Genomic DNA, 25195 nt, shown 5'->3' on the forward strand with positions numbered 1-25195 from the left:
CACCCCTACAGCTCTTCAGATGAAGAAGATCCTGACTTATAATAGGAATAAGAAACATACTGCACAACTCTGTAAGCGCAGACCTGGAGGACTGAACCTTCTGCTTTTATAGCATATGTTCTCCAATGAGGAGTAATTTCCCAAGAAATTATCTTTAGCCTTTTTCTTAGCTGTATTTACAGAAAATTTAGTCTAGTATTACCACTAATATCAGGACAGTTCATTTTTCCTAAGAAGGAAGAATTCCTTCTTCATTGAACGGATCAATATTATTAGAGGAGGCTCAGGGGAGGCCTTATTGCTCCCTACAGCTTCCTGAAAGGAGGTTGTAGACAGGTGGGAGTTCATCTCTTCTCCCAGGCAACCAGCACCAGAACAAGAGGACACAATCTCAAGCTGCACTAGGGGAGGTTTAGGCTGGAGGTGAGGAGAAAGTTCTTCCCAGAAAGAGTAATTTGCCATTGGAATGTGCTGCCCAGGGAGGTGGTGGAGTCACCATTACTTGAGGTGTTCAAAAAAGGCTTGGATGTGGCACTTGGAGCCATGGTTTAGTTGTTAGGAAGTGTTATGCATTAGGTAATAGGTTGGACTTGATGATCTCTGAGGTCTTTTCCAACCTTATGGATGCTATGATTCTGTGTGATTCATGTATTTACCAAAATGCTTGTAACCTTTTCCTCTATTAAAAAGGGTCTCTAGCTAGTGGGTTAAAACCAGTATTAGAGGTTCATGTCTGAGTTTCTGTGTCTGTGATGGACAAAACAAGATGCATGTACAATAAGCTATGATACAAAAAAAAAACCCAACAAAACAACAAACAACCAGCCCAACAAAACCAAAACCAAAACCCTTTTAACTTGTCAGGTTATTTTCCCAGAATAATTGTGACTAATGTGCTCTCAGTAGCAGTTTGAATTTTTGATGGAATTATGTTGGAAGCAGAATTGGCTTCATTTTATACATTTATTTATTTACATTTAACTTTGCATGTTAATTACAGAAACATTATTGAGACAAGGTAAAATGGTACACAATAGCTCATTTTTTGGGTTCTTTTTTGTTTGGCTGGTTGGTTTTTATGATTATCATAGTATCAGTCAGGGTTGGAAGGGACCACAAGGATCATCTAGTTCCAACCCCCCTGCCATGGGCAGGGACACCCCACACTAGATCAGCCTGGCCAGAGCCTCATCCAGCCTGGTCTTAAACACCTCCAGGGATGGGGCCCCAACCACCTCCCTGGACAACCCATTCCAGGACTTCACCACTCTCATGGTGAAGAACTTCCTCCTCACATCCAGCCTGAATCTCCCCACCTTCAGCTTCATTCCATTCCCCATAGTCCTATCATTACCTGATATCCTGAGAAGTCCCTCCCCAGCCTTCTTGTAGCCCCCTTCAGATACTGGAAGGCCACAATGAGGTCTCCTCAGAGCCTTCTCTTCTCCAGACTGAAGAGCCCCAACTCCTTCATTTTGGTTTTGTTGTTTTTTAGATTAAAATCATATTGGCTATTAAACAAAGTGTTCTTGTTCCATATTAGTGCTACTTGTGGTGTTGTTTTTTGTTTCTCAAATAGGCAGACACTGCTCAATAATTTCACAGAATCACAGAAGCATTCAGGTTGGAAGAGACTCTCAGGATCACCAAGTCCAACCTAAAACAAAGTTCACCCCTAAGCCATATCCCGAAGCATCACATCCAAACCACCTTGAAACACAGTCAGGCTTGGGCACTCCACCACCTCCCTGGGCAGCACATCCCAATGCCTGACCACTCTTGCCATGAAAAAATATTTCCTAATGTCCAGTCTAAACCTCCCCAGTGGCAGCTTGAGGCCATTCCCTCTTGTTCTATCACTGATTACCTGGAAGAAGAGACCAGCACCAGCCTCTCCCCAGTCTCCTTCCAGGTAGTTGTAGACAGTAATGAGGTCTCCCTTCAGCCTCCTCTTTTCCAAACTAACCATCCCCAGCTCCTTCAGTTGCTCTTCATCAGATTTATTCTCCAGGCCCTTCCCTAGCTTCCTTGCCTTCCTCTGCACTCTCTCTCTCTCTAGCACCAATATTTCAGTTAATATTTGGAATATATCTTTACTTTTACTTTTTTTTATAGTAACATCTCTTTTGGATTCTTACCAAAACATATTAAAATATGAAAGGACAGCACTATCATTTTTTTCTAGTCTACTTATGAACATCATGTGCTTGAGGATCTGGTGTATCAGTAGCATTTAACACACATTTGCTTGGTGGCTTTCTTAAATTAGAGCTCTGGGTTGTTTGGGGTTTTTTTTTAAACCTGGACCTGATTTTGCAGCAGTACTAACACTCACAAATTCCACTGAAGTTCCCAGGACCAGTAAGCATTCTGCATCTTTGAAATAGATCAGACCTCTAATCTTTAATTGTTAAGCCCAGACAACTCTTAGAATTTCAAAGGAGAAAGGAACGCATCAAAGGCGGCACAACCCAAATTAATCTCAGAGGTATGTACTGTATCATACAAGCATTAGATTATCACTTCTAAGCTTCCAATCATTCTGATTTATTCTTTCTTTTATTACCACCCCCCGCCCCCCCCCTTTTTAACATATAATGACACACACACATTAATAATTTAAGATGGGAATAGTCTTACATTTGGTATTAATACAGTAAAGAATTGTAGGTGTTGCCAATTAATCATCCACTCACACACTATGCACATAGGCCTGATCCAGTGCAGCTTTCAGGGATACCTACTCCCTATGAGGAGAGGCTGAGGGAGCTGGGGTTGCTTAGCCTGGAGAGGAGGAGACTCAGGGGAGACCTTATTGCTCTCTACAACTACCTGAAGGGGGATTGTAGTGAGGCAGAGGTTGGTCTCTTCTCCCAGGCAACCAGTACCAGAACAAGAGGACACAGTCTCAGGCTGCGTCAGGGGAGGTTTAGGCTGGAGGTTAGGAGGAAGTTTTACACAGAGAGAGTGATTGCCCACTGGAATGGGCTCCCTGAGGAGGTGGTGGGGTCGCCGTCGCTGGGGGTGTTCAGGGCGAGGCTTGACAGGATGCTTGGTTGCATGGTTCAGTTGATTAGGTGGTGTTGGATGATAGGTTGGACACGATGATCTTGAAGGTCTCTTCCAACCTGGTTTATTCTATTCTATTTTCCTACGGAATTTGGGCACCTTAAGTAGATGCTTCCTTCCTAAAGGAAGAGAGAATTTGCTCACATGGGCCTGGGAACCTGAAACATCCTTGGAGCTGAACATTAAAAGAAATATCACATTTTTATAGGGCCCTAAATCAATGTGCAAACCCATAAGAACCTGAACAAGGATGCAAGAAAAATGTCACCCTCCATCAGTCCAATTGGTTTTTTGGGCATAGAATCACTGAATTGTTTCAGTTGGAAAAGACCTCTATGGTCATGGTGTCCAACTGTCATGCTCTGATCTCTGAGGTCTTTCCCAACTTGGTTGATTCTTTGATTCCTTGAGACAGAATGTCTCGTGTTCAGTTTGCAGTATGGATGCTGCTTATGGAGTTCAAATCAGACTGACTGTACTTTAAATCAGAATGACTCATGTTCAGTTTGAAGTATGGATGCTGCTTATGTACTTTAAATCAGACTATCTCTAGACAACACATTAAGTGAGTTAAAGGAGGGGCTAAGAATCTGTGAACTACTTCTGGTGAAGTGTCCTAAATTCTAGGCAGAGTGAGTTTTCCTCTCCTATGTTGTTCTACAAGACTGATGCATTTTGCGCCCTCAGTCATGGCAGTCAGCTTTACAAAGAGGACTGGAAAACTACCCAAAGTGATCAGCTTGGCATGTGAGAGATGAGGACTCAAACACCACCAGGCTGTGGAGTATCTAAACCTATGCTTCCCGCTGCCTAAGGACTACCTTCTACCCACGCTCCCGAGTGCTCGGGGCAAATGTGCTTAACAACACAGCAGTACACAAGAAGAAGCAAGATGGGTACCCAAAGTCTACATTCAGCATGGTCTTTTACAGCCTGCATTTTAATTTTCAGCTTCTATACTCAGAAAACATCGACCCTGGTTGTTGCAAACCCGTTAGCTGCTCGACTCCTTGTTAATTTATATGTAAGAGGATGCTGAACAATCTGATTCAACACAGTGTGATTCCTCCCCCCACTGCCCACCCCAAACCAAATCTGTTTGTTGATGATGGGAAGATAAAAGGTCTAACTTTAATATGTCATATGTTTCTTGAAAGAGAGAAATGTGGAGAGAAGTCTGCATTGTATCCAACCTTCTACAGTTGAATTTTCTGTTTAGAGGGTGATTTAATTCACTTCAAAACTTGCTTGCGTACAGAGGGCAATGCAAATAAAGCAAGAGACTAAGGAAACTAAGACCTACAATGTGAAAAGAAGGGCCTGGAATTTCTTCAGCATTCTAGTTTTCCTCTCTTAATATAAAAAACCTGTGACCAGAGTTAATTTTCTCAATATGTACTTGGAGAATGGTGCTCTTAATGCAGGAATCAAGCAGTATAAAATTAATGTCTATGCTGTTAATAATAAGTTGAATGTTTGCCTTATCTGTCAGTATTATGGTACACATTGCACAATATATATTAAGAGCCTGTGTTTGAGTGCACATCCTTTATACAAATATTATTCTGAATGAAAATTAAAGCTATATATTTATATATAGAGAGAGGTGTGTATATATATATAGGTGTATGTGTTTATATATATATATATATATAGGTATATATATACCTTGTGAAGATGTTGATAATTTCATCTCCTCCTCCTATAGTTGTAATACACATTAAAAAATCATCCTGAAATCCCAACACACATTAATAAATCATCTTGAAATCCTAAACCTAAAATACAACTTCAAAGCTCATTTTCTCCATAAATTGATCAGCAAAAAAAAAAAAAAAAGGCATTATTTCTGTCACAATCTATAGAATACACAGGGACTTTTTAGGTGTCAAGGAGTGATAGGACTAGGGAGAATGGGGAAAAAAACAGCAATGGGTAGATTCAGATTGGATGTTAGGAAGAAACTCTTCCCCATGAGGGTGGTGAGACACTGGCACAGGTTGCCCAGGGAGGTGGTGGAAGCCTCATCCCTGGAGGTTTTCAATGCCAGGCTGGACATGGCTGTGAGCAAGCTGATCTGGTGTGAGTTCCCTGCCCATCTCAGGGTGGGTTGAACTGGATGATCCTTGAGGTCCCTTCTAACTCTAACAATTCTATGATTCTATAATACACACAGAACAGAAAGTAAGAACAACATAAGAGCAACACTGATACCAAGGCAATAAATGGAAGATTTTGGAAACAGTCAGGAAAATAACAATACTAAAAAACCCTTTCCCCCATATCCAGCCCTGAAACCATCCAGAAACTTAGAGTAAAATGTAAGAGAAATGAGTGGAATTCTCTTCCACAAAACATTTGACACATTTGTCAGAAATTTACTTTCTCAGAAGTCACTAAACACTCCTAAGCATTACAGACAATCACTACATGCCCAAAATACTGGGTTGTGGCAAAAGAATCATAGAATCAGCAAGGTTGGAAAAGACCTCAGAGATCATCAAGTCCAAACCTATTACCTAACACCTAACACCTCATGACAACTAATCCACTAATCCACTAAGCCACATCTAAGCCATTGTTTAACACCTCCAGTGATGGTGACTCCACCACCTCCTTGGGCAGCACATTCCAATGGCCAATCTCTCTTTCTGGGAAGAACTTTCTCCTCACCTCCAGCCTGAACTTTCCCCTGGCACAGCTTGAGACTGTTCTCTTGTTCTGCCACAGGTTGCCTGGGAGCAGAGACCAACCCCACCTGGCTACAACTTCCATTCAGGTAGTTGTAGAGAGCAATAAGGTCTCCTCTGAGCTGCCTCTTTTCCAGGCTAAACAACCCCAGCTCCCTCAGCCTCTCCTCATAGGGCTTGTACTAGATACCTCTCCCCAGACTCATTGCCCTCCTCTGGACATGTTCAAGTGTCTTGATGTCCTTCTTAAATTGAGGAGCCCAGAACTAGACACAGGACTCCAGGTGTGGCCCAACCAGTGCTGAGTACAGGGGCAGAATGACTTCCCTGCTCCTGCTGGCTACACTATTCTTGATGCAGGCCAGGATGCCATTGGCCTTCTTGGCCAGCTGGGCACACTGCTGGCTCATGTTCAGCCAGCTGTCAATCAGTACCCTCCAGGTCCCTTTCTGCCTGGCTGCTCTCCAGCCACTCCAACCCCAGCCTGTAGCACTGCATGGGGTTAATGTTATTTTCAGTGATCTTTAGCATAGTACTAGGCACTATAGTTTTTTTCCAGATTATGAATGAGGTCTAGTATGATACTATCTGCAAACCTCCTTCTCTTCTCTAATCTCTTAATGTGCTTTGTAACAATGTCCTTTTTCTCATATGACTCTTCTTGACCTCACTCTCATACCTTTCCTCCTTCTTCAAATCCAGGGGTTCATGACACCCTCAGTTAAGACCATAGTTTTTATTTTGGCTGTCCTTTTTCTCCCTGTGTTCATACCTATTTTTTTTTTTTGCTGTCTTTAACACTTTGCTCTGTTTCTGAATGTTTTAACAAAATTAACGAAGTTTCACTCATTTAGTCCGTGCTTCATCACTGGTTAGATTTCAGCCTCTGCTTTCTGTGTGGCGTCTTTCACATCCTGTTATTAATTATGCAGAAGCTGAGATATCACCGAGATTCCTCAACCACTGAAACTACAAATGTCAGCTCCAGAATTCAAGGGCAACAGGATTTCATATTTGGTCCTTCCCACAAGTTTCTATTTTGTTTGTTCTTCCTGCCTCTGCAGAAACACCCCACCTCCTCTACTCAGTAGCAGCAATCAGCATTTATCCCTATCTTATTGTTTAGGTTCAATTTGTTCCTTTCCCCACATGGAGGCAAATCCAAGTCTCACTTAATCTTCAACAGTGTACTTTTCAGCCACCTCATTTAAAATGGTTTCCTTCTATTCACATCACAACACTGTTGACAAACTTTTCCTGGCATCTCCTGATTATTTAATTCCTTTCATTCAAACCCTCTGATCCCACAAATAAGTTGCAAGCTACCACTCCATATTACACTGCTGATGTCTTTTACTCTTCTTGTGAACATGGTACATTTCCCTTTCAATTGCTTTATAAGCTTCACTTTCCTGGCACTGCCTTCAAGGCAGCATTAAACACTGTTTCAATTTATCCAACTTTCACAACTTTTATGGGCTGTCATCACTTTCTCTACCCCTTCATGCACTTTAAACACAACTTCTCATTTATCTTATAACTTCCTACATAACAATATCAGTTTCATATTGTGATATTTCCTAAGATATAAACCACCTCTCTGATTTTGTGTATAAACCTAAAGAGAGAAGAGAAGAGAAGAGAAGAGAAGAGAAGAGAAGAGAAGAGAAGAGAAGAGAAGAGAAGAGAAGAGAAGAGAAGAGAAGAGAAGAGAAGAGAAGAGAAGAGGAGAGAAGAGGAGAGAAGAGGAGAGAAGAGGAGAGAAGAGGAGAGAAGAGGAGAGAAGAGAAGAGGAGAGAAGAGGAGAGAAGAGAAGAGAAGAGGAGAGAAGAGGAAGAGAAGAGGAGAGAAGAGAAGAGGAGAGAAGAGGAGAGAAGAGGAGAGAAGAGAAGAGAAGAGAAGAGAAGAGAAGAGAAGAGAAGAGAAGAGAAGAGAAGAGAAGAGAAGAGAAGAGAAGAGAAGAGAAGAGAAGGTTGGAAGAGACCTTCAAGATCATCGCATCCAACCTATCATCCAACACCACCTAATCAACTGAACCATGGCACCAAGCACCCTATCAAGTCTCCTCCTAAACACCTCCAATGATGGTGACTCCACCATCTCCCTGGGCAGCACATTCCTAAGGTGTCTACAGGAAGCTGCCACACAGGCAATTGCTGATTTGATTTATTTATGGTTTTTTCCCCCTTTTGCTAATTTGTGGCTATTCTGATCAGGCAATCTTGGGATAAGAAATGGAAATTCTGTTTGGGGAAAGATATTGGGATTGCATGAGGTCTTGGGTGACAGGTTGGACTTGATGATCATGGGCAGAGTTCAACCTGATGGCATTCAACAAGTCCATGTGCCGGGTGCTGCACTTTGGCCACAACAACCCCATGCGGTGCTACAGGCTGGGGTTGGAGTGGCTGGAGAGCAGCCAGGCAGAAAGGGACCTGGAGGGTACTGAATGACAGCTGGCTGAACACGAGCCAGCAGTGTGCCCAGCTGGCCAAGAAGGCCAATGGCATCCTGGCCTGCATCAGGAATAATGTGGACAGCAGGAGCAAGGAAGTCATTGTGCTCTGTACTCAGCAGTGGTTAGGCCACACCTGGAGTCCTGTGTCCAGTTCTGGGCCTCCCAGTTTAAGAAGGACATTGAGACTCTTAAACATGTCCAGAGAAGGTCAATGAGGCTAGGGAGAGGCCTGCAACACAAGCTCTATGAGGAGGGGCTGAGGGAGCTGGGATTTTTTAGCCTGGGGAAGAGAAGGCTCAGGGGAGACCTTATTGCTCTCTACAACTACCTGAAGGGAGGTTGTAGCCAGGAGGGGGTTGGTCTCTTCCCCAGGCAACCAGCACCAGAACAAGAAGACACAGTGTCAAGCTGTGCCAAGGGAAGTTTAGGCTGGAGGTGAGGAGAAAGTTTTTCCCAGAAAGAGAGATTAGCCATTGGAATGTGCTGCCCAGGGAGGTGGTGGAGTCACCATCCCTGGAGGTGTTCAAGAGGGGATTGGACATGGCACTTGGAGCCATGGTCTAGTGGTCATGAGGTCTGTGGTGACAGGTTGGACTCAATGATCTTTGAGGTCTTTTGCAACCTTATTGATTCTATGATTCTATGAGGGCTAATACAAAGAGTCAATTAGTAATAAGAAAAGAAAAAAGAAAAAGAACAGTAGTGCACTGGTTTAAAGCAGGTCCACACTCTCTAATAGATTGTCCTCCAAAGAAGTCATTATTGCCTTAAAAACATAAGCCAGAAACCAAACCAATATCCCACCATTTGATTCAGCTTTTTGCTTTTGCACCATTTAAACCACTGTTCTCCCATTTGATTCAACCGAACCAATACCCAACCATTTGATTCAGCTGGTCACTTTTGTACCATTTAAACCACTGTTCTCCCATTTGATTCAACCAGACCAATACCCAACCATTTGATTCAGCTGGTCACTTTTGTACCATTTAAACCACTGGTCTCCCATTTGATTCAACCAAAACAATGTCCAACCATTTGATTCAGCTGGTCACTTTTGTACCATTTAAACCACTGGTCTCCCATTTGATTCAACCAAAACAATGTCCAACCATTTGATTCAGCTGGTCACTTTTGTACCATTTAAACCACTGTTCTCCCATTTGATTCAACCAAACCAATACCCAACCATTTGATTCAGCTGGTCACTTTTGTACCATTTAAACCACTGTTCTCCCATTTGATTCAACCAGACCAATACCCAACCATTTGATTCAGCTGGTCACTTTTGCATCATTTAAACCACTGTTCTCCCATTTGATTCAACCAAACCAATACCCAACCATTTGATTCAACTGGTCACTTTTGCACCATTTAAACCACTGGTCTCCCATTTGATTCAACCAAACCAATACCCAACCATTTGATTCAACTGGTCACTTTTGTACCATTTAAACCACTGTTCTCCCATTTGATTCAACCAAACCAATACCCAACCATTTGATTCAGCTGTTTGCTTTTGTACCATTTAAACCACTGTTCCCCCATTTGATTCAACCAAACCAATACCCAACCATTTGATTCAACTGGTCACTTTTGCACCATTCAAACCACTGTTCTCCCATTTGATTCAACCAAACCAATGTCCAACCATTTGATTCAACTGGTCACTTTTGTACCATTCAAACCACTGTTCCCCCATTTGATTCACCAAACCAATACCCAACCATTTGATTCAACTGATCGCTTTTGTACCATTCAAACCACTACCTTCAGATTTATGTGAACTGCAGTTCAAATACATTCACATCAAGGAAACTGATGCAAGTGATGATTGATTTGCAATTGATGCAAAATATGTTTATTTCTTCCGAATGCTCCAGCAGTTGTTTAACATGGGAATAAGCCATGGTTATGGTTATTTATTCTAACCTCAGTGGATGACAAAGCTCATGTGAATTTTTCACCACAGGAAAGCAGGAAAATAATGAGAGGGGGAAAAAAGGCAGGACAGTAACCTAAACAAACATTTGTTTATTAAGATCATAGAATCATAGGATTGTTAGGGTTGGAAGGCACCAGAAGGATCATCTAGTTCCAACCCCCCCTGCCATGGGCAGGGACATCTCACACTAGAGCAGGCTGCTCAGAGCCACATCCAGCCTGGCCATAAAAACTTTCAGGGATGAGGCTTCCACCACCTCCCTGGGCAACCTGTGCCAGTGTCTCACCAGCCTCATGATTTTTCTGAAACTTTTCAAGTTTGGGAATACAAATATCAAGCTCTGGTGACTAGAGTCTATGATTTTGAATGTATTAAGGTTTTGATTAAATGCTGTACAGTGACTCACTCCACTCACTTGAAATATTATCAGCTGCTTCTGGGTATTTTTTGTTTTACTACTGAAGGTATCCAAGCATCAAACTCTCATCCCCAGTGTTCTGGACTCTTATATTGTGGCAATAGTACAATACAGTTGCACAAGGAGACAATACTGATGAGCACTCCAACTACAAAGAACAGACTAACATTCCTCAGTCCAGCTTCCAAAAGGCAGACTTGTTTTATGTGTAGGCTGGGCAATAACAGGAAATAACTTCATATTTGAAAAAGTAAGTTGGTTCTTTCTTAAAAACAAACCAAACCTTAAAACCAAACCCAAACTCCAAAAAGAAATGGAGAAATGACAGGGAGGATATTCTACCCCAATACACACAAAGAATGCCTGGTGTAAACTGCTCTTTCCTGCATTCCACCCTCTTCAAGATCCACTCAGTCTTTTACAAGTTCAAAAACTACATCAAAACCCTTACAGCATTATGGTGCACTTTCTCATTATTCTTTGGTATGGTCTTTCTATGAACAGGGTGTTCTGTAATCTATGTACTGCTTGATTCTGTAGTCTATGTACTGCTTGATTCTGTAGTCTGTGTCCTGCTTGATTCGGCCCTGCAGGATGGACAAAATTCATCGTCAGCACTGCTGAGAAGTAAATCTGGAGTACAGCCAAGAGAAACCCAGAGACCTTTGGGCTAGACAAGGCCCTGGAAGAAACAAAGAAATCAGGGAGGTGTGAAAGAATATTTGGAAACAACGTGTTCAGCACCTCCATGCTTCATTCTCCATTAGTAAATGCAAGGAGTAAATAAGATTGAAGTAGATTGAGCCTATTTTGTTTATTCTTACCACCTACACTCTCACAGAATTTCTATCAGCTCATTCCTCCAAATCTTCCTAGTATGGGCCCCTTTTTTTTTTGTTTGGGTTATTATTATTATTATTATTATTATTATTATTATTATTATTATTATTAATCCCTTCACAACAGACTTTCTCTTGTGAAAAGAGGAATGTATTTCATCTTGGCCAGGAGAAAATGAAGACATGCATAACAGCAACAATTGTTGTTTACAGAATCTCTTGATAGATTTTCATTTTAGACAGGTCCAGTTCTTTCTTAAGATTATTAAGATTGTTTCTAACTGACAGGAATTTGAGTGGAGGTGTTCAGTTGCTCAGTAATGAAACAGTCTTCCTTGAGCAAGAAATGTTTGTCAGCCTCTCTATGAAGTCCAAGCCAGAGGAATACCTTTCTTTAAATTCAATAAAGCAAGCAAAATTATTTAAGACATCAGATTTTCCAAGGGAATTATAAACAAACAAGCAAACAAAAAACCAGGATGTCTAACTAATAGTGCAGGATGTTGTCCCCTATCAAGAGGGCAAATAAAATCCAAAACACAAGAAATAGTTTAGACTCGAAGTGAGGAGAATAATGAAAAGTGGCTCAGTTGATAGTGCATAAGACCCTTAATGGGAAGGTCGTGAGTTCAAGCCTGCAGTGGGCAGTAGTGTCCTCCCTACTCTAGTCATGAGGTCTGTGGTGACAGGTTGGACTCGATGATCTTTGAGGTCTCTTCCAACCTTAGTGATACTGAATACTCATCATGAAGGTGTGGGTGATTTAAGAAAGTTCTTCACCGAGTGAGTCGTTCGTCATTGGAATGTGCTGCCCAGAGAGGTGGTGGAGGTGTTCAAGAGGAGATTGGACGTGGCACTTGGTGCCATGGTCTAGTCATGAGGTCTGTGGAGACAGGTTGGACTCGATGATCCTCGAGGTCTCTTCCAACCTTAGTGATACTGTCAAATTCTACTGAGTGTGACATTCATTAAGGTAGGTAGTATAGGATTGTCTAGTTCCAACCCCCCTGCCATGGGCAGGGACACCTCACACTAGATCAGGCTGGCCAGAGCCTCATCCAGCCTGGTCTTAAACACCTCCAGGGACGGGGCCTCGACCACCTCCCTGGACAACCCATTCCAGGGCTTCACCACTCTCATGGTGAAGAACTTCTGCCTCACGTCCAGGATTTAGAAGTACAAGAAAGGGGCAAAGAATCCAAACTTAATGAGAGATTTGTTCAATATAAAAATGTAAGGACAAGAAGATACCTATGGAATCATAGAATCATAGAATTGTTAGGGGTGGAAGGGACCTCAAGCTTCATCTAGTTCCAACCCCCCTGCCATGGGCAGGGACACTATGGAAGTGTTAAAAATAATCATTAGAATCAGGAGGAAGTCACAAAAGTTGACATATACCACTTTAATAACTGTATCATCACATTAATGACTAAATAACTGAAATATGGAATTTTGTATCACAGCTTGGGAATGTATGTTAGAGGCTTTGCTATGTTCAGTCTTCAGAATGAACATTTTTTTTCTAGATAGTTTCCTGGGTAATGTATGAACTTGTTTTTAAGAACTCATGTTCATCAACACACATGATGTACACAAGTACCATGTGATTGGTACCTATCAATGAAGAATACTCAAAGGGAAAAAAAAATTAAGTTCCTTTGAGGGAACTCAATTGTAGGACTAGGGGGAATGGAAAAAAACTAGAAATGGGTAGATTCAGATTGGATGTTAGGAAGAAGTTATTCAGCATGAGGATGGTGAGACACTGGCACTGGTAGTGGAAGCCTCATCCCTGGAGATTTTTAAGTGTAGTTTGGATGTGGTTCTGAGCAACCTCATCTAGTGTGAGGTGTCCCTGCCCATGGCAGAGGGTTTGGAACTAGCTGATCCTTGAGGTCCCTTCCAACCCTAACATTTCTATGATTCCATGAGTATCAAGATGCAGTTCAGTTATAAACACTTATGAGTTGGTCATCTACTATGTAGCTACAGAATTTCAGTTTGAAAGTGCTTTATGTTGTGTGAGTGAAATTCTTTCTGGCTGCCTTTCTGATGCTGACACAAAACGCCCGTTGAAATTTGATGAAGGTCCCGTGACAACAATTCGCAGCTTTGCCAGTGCAATAATGCACAAGAACAGAACTACTCCACACTGTCAAAAAGGGCACGCAAATTCTACACAAATGCTAAATGCAAGGCTGCTGTTTGATTTACTTCAGAGCAGAACACTGAAGATCAGGCCTGTCATCATGCCAAGCGTCGGATAAACACGGCTTGATTTAATGCTCGTTGAATTACAATGGAAAGAAGTCTCGGATAGGCATGGTTGTATTTCTTAAGACCCTGCATCTAAAGTGAGTTAATCTTCCAGCATGTATAGCTCTTATTTATTTATACCTAGCTTAAAAATAACCCCAAATAGTAAGCTTATGAGTGACTATAAATAAATGCAGAAATAAAAGTAGTAATTCCTCTTATTAAGCTGTGCTTGAATGGTTGATACATCACGGCAGGAAATAAAAAGGATGAAATTCCAGGGGGAAAAAAAAGGAGAATGGAGGGGTGGAGGGGGGTGTGTGGAATTCCATTTGTAAAGAAGGACAGGTAAAAAAAAACAAAACTCAAAACAAAACCACAATTTGCTTACAAGTAGCCCCAGGTTAATTTGTAATTGCTGTGGCTCAAAGAGCTGTGGTATCTTTACAGACTTCTGATTAATTGGACTAGAATTTTCAGCTTGTAAAGACATGACAAAGGCAATCATTAAAAGGCTGTGTATCATTTTAGAGAAACCAACACCTTCAAAAGCCTTCAGCCCCACAGGAATTAAGTCACAATTGATTTGGATCAGTTATAGTCACGCTGGCACAGTGGGGGTTTTTTTTCTACCCATGCAGAGAAAGTCTGAACCATTTACCTTAGTGAATGAAGAAACTCGAGTTGGAAAAGGACTAAATGATCCCTGACCCGTCTTGCTCTTTTACAGAATTTTGTTTAGACCTTTAGTCAAATTTATTTTGAATGAGAAAATTAACAAAAAGCCCAAATGAGTGCTACTACTGAATGGAATTTAATCTTCCTTAAGCCTGGCTGTAACCATTTTCTTCTTAGAGTAAGTCTGTGTTTTAGTAAACATTTCAGCTAGGCTTGCTACCAAACTCCCCAAATCACTGACAAATATTTCTATGCATGTAGAAAATTGTTTGAGAAAGGGGGAGTAAGTTAGATGCTTTATATGCCATGAAGATTCTGAATGGGGAAATTTGCCTCGTGTGCATTCTGTTGATATTTGCAATAGCTTTCAAGACAGGCAGAACTAATTAACTTAAAATTGTAATTTGTTTTACCTGTTGCCTGACAGCAGGTAAACCAGTTGCCCGGTCCTAACTTTGCTTGTTTGCAGCCAATTATCTAAGCTCCAGCAAACAGCACAGGAACTTAAAGAGCACTAAAGACCAGACCCCGAAAGGAGTGAAACTCCCTCAATTAAAATTAGGTAAGCAAACTCCCATTTGAGATTAAGGAACTTCAATAGCTAACCTTACACTGTTTAATCCTGGATAAGGGATCAGATGATAATATTATGACTTTTACAACCTTACAGACTAAATTAGGCTCTTAAAATTGTATTATCTTACATGGGGATTTAACTATAGGCTTAAAAAAAAAATATAATACAGTTTCACTGGCCAACCCAAAATTTTACTTCCACTGTGAAAGTCACCAACATGGAGAATGAACAGCATTTCGTTGCCAAGTTTGAATGTTGGAAGAAAACACCCATTTTTAGCCCTGTATCTGAGATCTTGGTTTGTAAGAAAGACTCTGATACAGTTTCCTTTTTGTACAACACAGGATTTTAACATGAAGTGAGCTGTGTGGAAAAGCAAACAGCATTCTGTAAAGCAGTTGAAGAAAGGGAGAACTAGATATGAAATGGTAACATTTACAGAGTTGTTGGTGTTTGGGTTTCTTTTAACTATCTACCAAAACGAGCAGAAAACATCATTTGGTTCAGCGAGATTTTCTCAAAAGGCAAATCCACAGAAGCAGTATGATACAGAGGCTTGCAAAAGGTAAATGCACCTAAACCAACAATACAAAAAAAAAATATGCATGTAAGTAAAGACAGAAATTTGTCTGCAACTTGCACCATGGTTCTTGAAACTCTCTTTTAAATCTTTGAGCTTCTCCATATTCCAGTTCAGGATCCTGCAATCGGATAAAAGTCTGAATAGCGTCACCATTCCCATGGCAGCCAGGTCTCAGATCAGACTCCTTCAGGATTCTGGCTAGAAGAGGAAGAAAACAGGAAAAAAAAAGAATGCAGAGATGAAGGGAAATAGTCACTAAATACAAGATATCTAATTTTCAATGACACCTAAAAAGTCTGAATCCTACTCACCTTCTCCTGGATTGCGAATAGATTCTTCAGCTTTCACCTGACAGGTCCTGAGCACCTCTCAGTGCTCTGCGTGCTCATCAGTACTGTCTCCTTGTGCAACTGTTTTAATTACACAATGAACAAAAGGGGATTTGCCCCTGCTGTTTTTATAATGGACAAACATATTGTTGATGGGAAGGGATAGAAATATGTAACACATTCTCAGGGGAAATAAAACGAGTTTCCAAGTAAGGAATGAGTATGATGCACGGACAACACACGTGCTTGCTAAGATAGGGAATAAACAGTAACTATACAAAGGTATAAACCTCCCTGATCCCAAGCACAGCTCTAACTGTGGAAGAAGCAACTTTAAAAATGTACTCTCAGTCAGCTTTTACAAATACTTCCATTTGCAACAAATGAAAGATGCTGGGAAGAGAAGTTTGACTATAGTGCACACGACTCACACAGTATGATGACAGTCTATGCGGTGTTTTAGCATATGCAGACCAGATTAGAAGCAGAGTCTGACAAAACCTAAGAAGGCAGACCTGGCTAAGAGTCAGGAGTCACGCTTATTAAATTGAACTCTCAGGGGTATCATGCAATCAGAGGTCACAATCGAGGCAACAGAAGCAATGTCACGATATCAGAGAAAGGGCCAATTCAGACCTGCTCCCTGACAGGCAGTGAGGTCAGGGCTTGCGGCAAATAACTGTATTAAAAGGGAATATTCTCTGCACACTTTTAGAACTGTCATCTGAACAAACAAAGCCAGGTCATTGGTAGGTTAAATCAGAACTTTCTGCCTCACTAGCACATAGCTTCCTTTCTTTTTACATTCACTACTTTTCCCTTAATTTATTGATTTTACCTTCACTACTACTCATTTTACCTTCACTACTACTCTTTTTATCTTCATTACTACTTGTTTCACCTTCACTACTACTCTTATTACATTCACCACTATCCTTTTTTACCTTCACTACTATTTTTACATTCACTACTATTCTTTTTTACCTTCACTACTACTCTTTTTACATTCACCACTATCCTTTTCTACCTTCACTACCATTCTTTTTCACATTCACTACTATTCTTTTCACATTCACCACTCAGCTACTAAAGCAAATTCTCAGTAAATTTAACTTTTAAATATGCAGTGGTGTTTAAATTCTCCTTTCTGCGAAGTGAAATCCTGTCTCTAATAAAAGATACATCTCTGGTCTCTTCATGAACTGAAAATTACTGGGCTTGCTGGGAAAATGATAAGCATGCAAGAGCTTTAGGGAAATTACTTTCCACAGCCAATGTCTCAGTCACCCTGATATTCAATCTGCATGTAGAAACCATTAAAAAAAAAAGAGAGAGAGAGAAATATAAAGCTATTAATAATCTGCTTGTTTAATGATGATTGTGCAAGTCAAATAAAGTTTTCTTTTGTCTGGCTACTTGAGTTTCTTTATCTTGTTACCTGAACTGGGTTATGTGTAACCATTTATGAAATTGTAATCATGCTCATTAGTTAACCTGACAATAAACCTACATAGAAAGAACGATTCTAGACTAGCATGGAAACAAAATGTTATTCAAAAGTATCATCTCTGTGTGCTGCCTTTCTTAAGCATATGAAGAGGGGGGAAAAAATTACCTTCTAACTTTTTGTATACACATAAACCAGATAAAGTATCCGTGGTGCGTGCATCAAGATAGCACAAACTTATGTATTCCAAACAAGTGCTCAAATGCTTCTGTGCTGCGCAGGGTAAGGACTGAACTATAAAGTGATGAAGTTGGAAGATGTACATTATAGAAATAACGTGCAGGTATCACTGAATAACTGAAATTGTTAATAAAATATCTGAGTAGCTTGCAGTTCCTTCTAAAATCATCTAGGTCTATCAGCCATGAAGCTTATGAAAGGTATAGGACTTTGGTGTAAGAATGAGCATGCAATAGCAGAAAATTTCTGATATTTGGGTTTCAAAGACTTCAGATTTTGCTTGGAAAATGCTGCACATTACCATCATAGATTATGTAGCTGAATCACAACATATTATTGCTTATCATAAAGTCTTAAACGTGTGCTCAAGTTTAAGCACATGAAAATATGATTGCTGTAGATCACTGACCTCATTAATATTATTGATTCTCCACAAAACCATAGTTCACATTACAGAACAAGATGAAAGAATTCTTTTATTAGAAACTTTCAGCAATTCTATTTTCAAATCAATGAAAAGCTCTGAGGTGGAGGTCTTAATTTAATTTACCCCTTGGAAGTACTTAAGTTTACAGAGAGGCATTGCTATTAAAATGTATAGCTGCAGCAAATACTTTTTTATTTGTGATTTAAAACACGTCATATTCAACTGGAACAAGTTTTCCACCTATAAAATACCTCTAAGGATAGACTACATTCCTTGCTCATAGCTCTGTATCTGGTGGAAATTCCACTCTAAGATGACAATGCAACATTCATGGTACCTTTATGGACACCGAACACACATTTTCTGCGGCCTATGTTAAAGCAGAATTTGCTCATCGATGTGATTTTCATGCTTGCAAGACTCAGCTTTGAAAAATGCTTGGAATAGGTCTGAAAATGCACTTTTAATGAGCTCTTCCTTAGCAATGGGTTTGTCAAAGTGTGAAAAGAGTATTTGTTGTTGTTCAGTCAAAGCAAAGCAAATAAATAAACCACCCTAATGTTGACTACGGTCCCCAGGCATCCAAACTAACGGCGACAGCTTCGACAATTACTTTTAACTGCACGTACTAAATCCGAGTCCTGTAACACTTTTATTTTAGAGGAATTTAGCCAAACCTATTCTCCTTTACCCCCTTCAACCAAATCCATTTGGATTTAACTTGTTGCTAAAATTATCTGCGTTTTGCACTCTAAGACCTGGGTCACAACCTTACTTAGGGACAGGAAATAGTTATCAGGTCACTGAATGGTCAAACGAAAAAGGATTTGAAATGCTTCGATACTCAGGGGTCTATTCATCCAAAATGATTGCCTTATGTAGTATCAGAAGCTGTGAATGTGGAGTCAACGTGTTTGTACATGCCTTGGCTGAGATGCAGATATCTACACTACCAAGCTTTTGGACACAAAATGCCAAGGAAGGGAGGAAAAAATCCAGGCAGAATCTCAGAGGATGCAAACAAAACTATAGTGTTACTGCATTCAACAGTGAGGAAAAAATAGCTTTCAACCTCTGAAGATATTTTGAGTGAAATTTGGGCAATTACTAGCAAAAAGTCAGTAATTTATTTCTTTCCCTCCAAAGATGCTGTTCCTTTTGTGTTAAAGATTAGTAAATTACTATGCTGCTGAAGTGCAGGTGACAGTCTGCACTTTGTTCTGCAATTTCATACAATGCACTGCAATTTCTACTTCATCCTGCAATCTTGTATAACATCCAAGTTTAGGAAGATTGTTGAACAAACAAACATGCTCTTCAGCTTAGAGGCCACACTTAAGTACGATAAGCACTAATAAAGTCTTTATACCACCATAAATCACATCAGCCTGCAAAACAGAAGGGACAGGAACAGAGAGATAATACACAGGCAGGTGAAACCTTTAACATGTGAATACAGGAACCCTGGTCAGAAACCTTTCACATAGGAACACAGGAACCCTGAAGACTAGCACCACAGCGAGAGTTCATCTGAAGTGTCCATGGCAAATAGCTCCTGCTCAGGAACTTGCAGCAAATAGAAAATGATTATTACTCTTTTTTTTTTTTTTTAATGGAATATGAAAAGCAAAACTCTTCATAAAACTTTCCTATGTCTGGATCATTTATAAATATTCAGCCATGGAAGTGCACTGCAGAAATGCACAAAGCCGACGGTTTGGATATTTATTTTTAAACATACACCATGATTTCAGTATTGCTTCATTCCACAAATGCTGGCAAAATCCTACAGTATCTCATTGATGGACAGGAGGCTAGAAAATTAGGCACAGATTTATTTTTTAGTTTGACTTTATAATAAGAAACTGGGCCACTAGAACTATGTAACTGAAGCTTGAGTGCGTGCACTGTAAGGCCCCTGCAGTCTTTTACAACTTCTCAGCGTACCGCTGTTGTGAACTGGGTTTGCACTCTGCCAGCAGAGCAGCTCTGACCCATGGAGAGCACTCCTTCAGATCAACACTGCCTCAGGCTTTACTGCGTTCTCCAAGAAGTCTTACATTTCAGGCATTAAGTTGAATTTCTTCTGGAGATGATTAACCCAAACCCATGACAGATTTTTTCCAAGATATCCAACTCCTTATGTTTATTTTATCCTGGCTCTTTTTGGATGTACTGGACACAAGTAACCTACTCATTTTACATGTTAAAGGGCTGGTGGAGAGCCATTAATTCCTTAAAATGAGAAAATATTTCAATGTGAAAGTTCTGTTGTGTGAGCTCAAAACTAAATAATAAGGAACAAAGCCAGAGAATTCAGGTTTTTAAAAGATAGACCCCCTTCCACAATACAGGTTTCTGTAACATGTTTTCATCCCATTTCAGGACAGATCTTACATTCTATGGAAATGCATTATTCCATTCTTTGTGTGTGTGTGTGTGTCAGGGCTGTGCCGTTCAGAAACCTCTTCCTTGCTCTGGCATGCAAATTCAAAGCCTGGCATACAAGTAATAATTGCCTTTTGCTGTAAACATGGGAAATTCAGCTAGCAGAATTGCAGCCAGGCCTGCTTTAGAATGTTAGCTATTAATCTCTTTTTTTTTTTCAGACCACAGCACCAATAAGAGGTGTATGCTTACAAACAATGTGCTTCCTGGGAGTCGATGCCACCTACGTGTTTTCCAGTGAAAACAGCTAACGCAAATCACTAATTACGGCTCGGTGCCTTTTACAATGCTCTAAAATAGCAAATGACAAGATATATAAAGGGGAAAAAAAAAAAAGATTAATACTAGCATCCCACTCTCAGTACCTTCTTTTAACTCTCAGGCAGGTATTAAGAAGCATCAGTGATTTGAATCAATTAACAATGGTGTTTGATCGCCACAGGCGCTTTTTCTTCAGTGTGTTCCTGTTGCACAACAGAGAAAAATCTAAGAGACTAAGTTGATTATTAGGTAACATTTTCATGAGCTCGCAGAGTTATCTCAGGTTGAACCTTAAATTAGCCTTGCAAAGTCTCATGTTCACATTTTTAGCTAGCACTAGTAATAACAACACGCTATAGGAGTGTTTTGCAACATTAATTAGCACATGTACTTGTTCTTCAGTGTGTTCCTTTTGCACAACAGAGGAAATCTAAGAAACCAAGTTGATTATTAGGTAACATTTCAATGAGCTTGCAGAATGATCTCAGGTTGAAGCTTAGATTAACACTGCAAAGTCTCATATTCACATTTTTAGTTAGCACTACTACTAATAATCCATAGGAGTGTTTTGCAACAATTTTCACTTGAGACTAGGAGGAGTTTCATAAGGGGAGGTCGGACTAGATGACCTCTGGGAGGTCCCTCCCAACCCAACCCATTCTATGATTCAAAGATCAGAAAGCTGGAAACCAGACAACTTTAAATGGCTCTTTTATATTTATCTTTAAATCAGAAGACATAATCACAAGATCATTTTGCCTCTTATTCTTCTTCCAATATGAAAAGAAAAAAAAGAGAAATGTTATTTCTGCTGGCAATTTAAAGACAAATGAATAAATATTTCCATAATTAAAAGCCACCTGAAAAAGCATAATCTCTTCATCAAGCTTGCATTGGTGGAATCTGTCTTAACATTACACCCATTGTGTTTTCTTTAGTCACCAATGAGCATAAAATGACAGGAAATACAGCACTGCCAGTTAGAAATACAGGTTCCCAAGCCACAGCAAACCATATCTTGACAACACAGCCCAATGCATTCTTAATAGTTATACTTCTTGGCACTGCTCATTGTGCACATTCCTGAGTGAAGTCAAGTTGTATTGCTTCCACCTCTTTGAAATGTATGGCACAGATGTGCCACTGATGGGCATGGATGTGCCTAAAAGTAAACGCACTATACATCCCAACAAATCACCTCATCCCCATGATTAGTTAGTACAGAGCCTGTGAAATCCTGAGAAACTAAGTGAATCATATTGAAATAATACTTGGAGAGTTTGATTGGACTCTCTGCTTATTGACTACATCCTTCCAACTTGCTCTGCAGATGGGAATCCAACTTCCCATTCCACTGAACAGAAATTGTTTGGATAATACACCAAAATTGTTGTGGTAGGTGGATTACTGAGGACCCCAAAAGATACATCCTGTTCCCAAAGCTTGTAGCAGAACAAAGTGCTAGGCCTTGGGGCTACTTCATTAATTTTGAGCTGCTGTACTGGGACAAAGTGCTCCCATTGTTGGTTGGGAAAGTAGGTATCCTTCCTCTGTGCAAGTGAAATTGCAGACCCTGTAATTACAGAACCACAGCTGGCAGAGATGCTCTGTTACACATTGAGCCAGAACTAACTGGAACTTCCCATGAAAGGAGAAATAGTCAAGGACAGGCTCTTCCTACAATTCATGATCTGCATTATCCCACATATTCAAGGGTATTTTACATTAAATCAACAACTGAAATAGACTTTCAGACAACAGAAACAGCCTCCAGACAACAAGGAAGTGATGAAATCTATCTGTATTCTTTCTAAAGTTTCCAAAACTTTCAGATCTTTGAAATGTCACAATCTACAAAAACACACAAAGGTCTCCAAGAATATTCATTAAAACAGCAAGCAGCCATATCCTGGGTTTCAACTAACTAGCACTAACTCAAACTCAGCAACAGTGCTGGAAGCATAACCCCAGCACACCAAAAAGAGCAGTGCAATATACATAATCCCAGGAAACATCCAGCAAATCAGCAGAAGTGAAAGTACATCAAGTCAGGCTTTCATTAGATCAGGCTATAGAGAGGCAATAAATATATCCACACTTGCATATTCTATGGCTTACTTTACAGTTTACTGAAGTTAGTGTCATGATATATTATAACTATCACAGAACCACAGAACGGTTCAGCCTGGAAGGGATCTCAGAGCTCATCTACTCTAATCTCCCTGCCATGGGCAGGGATGACTCTCAACAATATTTGGCTACTCAAGGCCTCATCCAACTTGGCCTTGAAACACCCCCTAGAATCTCACCACCCTATACTGAAGAACTCTTTCCTAGCATGTGTTTAAACCTACTCTCCCTCAGCTTCACACCATTCCCTATTGTCCTGTTGCTAGACAGTCCCTCTCCAGCCTTCCTGTAGATCCCTTCAGGTATGGGAAGGCAGCTATAATGTATTTAAATAAAAATGAATCTGTATTATACAACAACATCATACAATAAATATATGTTAAAGGAACTGCAGCAGAAAGCATCAGCTTTACAAAATGACCACTGATACTACAAATTACACCAGAGAGTATTGGTGAGGGACTTTTTAGGGTGTCAGGGAGTGATAGGACTAGGGGGAATGGAGCAAAACTAGAAATGGGTAGATTCAGATTGGATATTAGTGACCATCAGGGTGGTGAGAGACTGGCACAGGTTGCCCAAGGAGGTGGTGGAAGCCTCATCCCTGGAGGTTTTGAAGGCCAGGCTGGATGTGTCTCTGAGCAACCTGCTGTAATGTGAGGTGTTCCTGCCCATGGCAGGGGGGTTGAAACTAGCTGATCCTTGAGGTCCCTTCCAACCCTAACAATTCTATGATTCTACAATTCTACTTTCCTGGCAAAATACACAAGTAGAAAACATATAAATGGTAGGCTTCCTGAATTCATATACCTACCTATGGTGCATGCGTATACACTGGTCTGTGCATACACACATGTATTGTATGTATTAACACACACAGCCACAACCCCCAGTACAGCAACACACATTTAATTACATTCCTATGGCTCCTGCACATTTAAATGCCTGTCACCATGAACAATGCTTCCTCATGCTCTTGATGAAGCATAGAATACAGAGAGGTTTCTTCTCCCTGACTAACTTCTGTGTGCTGTTGTGATACGAATGTCAAATAATGGCCCCCCTGCAGGAATCTTCATAACAGCAGTGAGTAAAGCATGGTAACTCTCTTAAAATGCAAGAAAATTTCGTGATGTCACTCAGGTTTGGAAACTGTGTTTTCCTACAAGCTATTAAATGAAATTGGACATGGGAATCGCCCCATAGGATTAAAGTTGTGGACAAGCTTTCAAAATTGCATATCAACTCCTTACCTATCAACTCATCACTACTTTTATCACAGGAAAACAGTTAAATATTACACCAACAATATGTCCTCACTATGTTTGGATATTCCTTTATATGATATGACCATGTCAGTATGATGCAGTAGCCCAGATGAGAAAGCAAATTGTGACAGACTAATATAACCTTCAGAAACACAAGCATCAGATATTGGGCTCATTCCTCTTCCTTTTTGTCTTATTTGTATTTTCAAATGTAAACCAAAGACATAATGAAGAGAAAAGACATTCATCATACATTTTAACTAGATTACCTCTCAAATATTTGCTGCCATGATGTGTTCCAGTTTGAAAGTCTGAAACTGTTCTAATTGTTTCACTTCCGAGGGCATCTCCTTTCAAAAGTAGTGATTCTGTTATTTAACAGATAACACATGTGTTCTTGTTATTGATGCTAGGGTTCTCCCCCCACCACCCCCCATTTCCCAATTTAAAGAAATAAAGCAGGAGTATTTTGAATGTGCCTTTTCTAAAAGATTTATTTAGGGCTTTTTTTTTTTTTTTGAGGAGATAGACTGGAGCTCAAATTTTCTGCCAGAGCGTTGACTACCAGCCTGTGAAGGTAAAAGGGCTTGAGTGGAGGAATTATATTTCCCCCATGCAATGGACTTGTCTGTGTTCTCTCTTGATTTAAAATATGGTGTCCACACACAAGATTTATGGATACAGAGTGAAAACATTCCACTTCTTGTTACAGAAAGAACCCCCACCGCAGAACAGACCCACAGAGATCTATTCCAGGCAAAAGAGGAAGAAATGGTCAAAAGGTGAGAGAGGGGAAATGGGAAACAAGCTTTTCTGTGAGTGAGGGAAGAAATGGCTGACAACAGAACTCTGTGGAAGTATCGTGCAGGTGCTTTGCTTTGTAGTAGATAACATGCAAAGTGCTACCAAATTCTAAAGTTAGAAGCTCTTGGTTCAGACTGATGGTATCCTCACACAGATACAAATAAATGCTCTGTCCTGCACTCTGGGTTCTAATCCACAGCAGAGCAATGCCTAGGTGGAAGGACAGTTTTATAACTTGGTATTGTTTGTCTTCTTGAAGGCTCAGCAGATTGCATGCACGCACCCAGTAAAGCATTGCTGAAAACAAATCTGTTTATGAGTTGGC

At 40.4% G+C, this 25195-nt stretch overlaps 1 protein-coding gene across 1 annotated transcript in view; it reads right to left on the minus strand.

Moving 5' to 3' along the window:
- Positions 1–25195, minus strand: part of LRRIQ1 (leucine rich repeats and IQ motif containing 1) — a 141999-nt gene that overhangs the window by 33148 nt on the left and 83656 nt on the right. The window lies entirely within an intron of this gene.

Source organism: Dryobates pubescens, chromosome Z (assembly GCF_014839835.1).
Source record: "Dryobates pubescens isolate bDryPub1 chromosome Z, bDryPub1.pri, whole genome shotgun sequence".
Lineage (NCBI taxonomy): Eukaryota > Metazoa > Chordata > Aves > Piciformes > Picidae > Dryobates > Dryobates pubescens.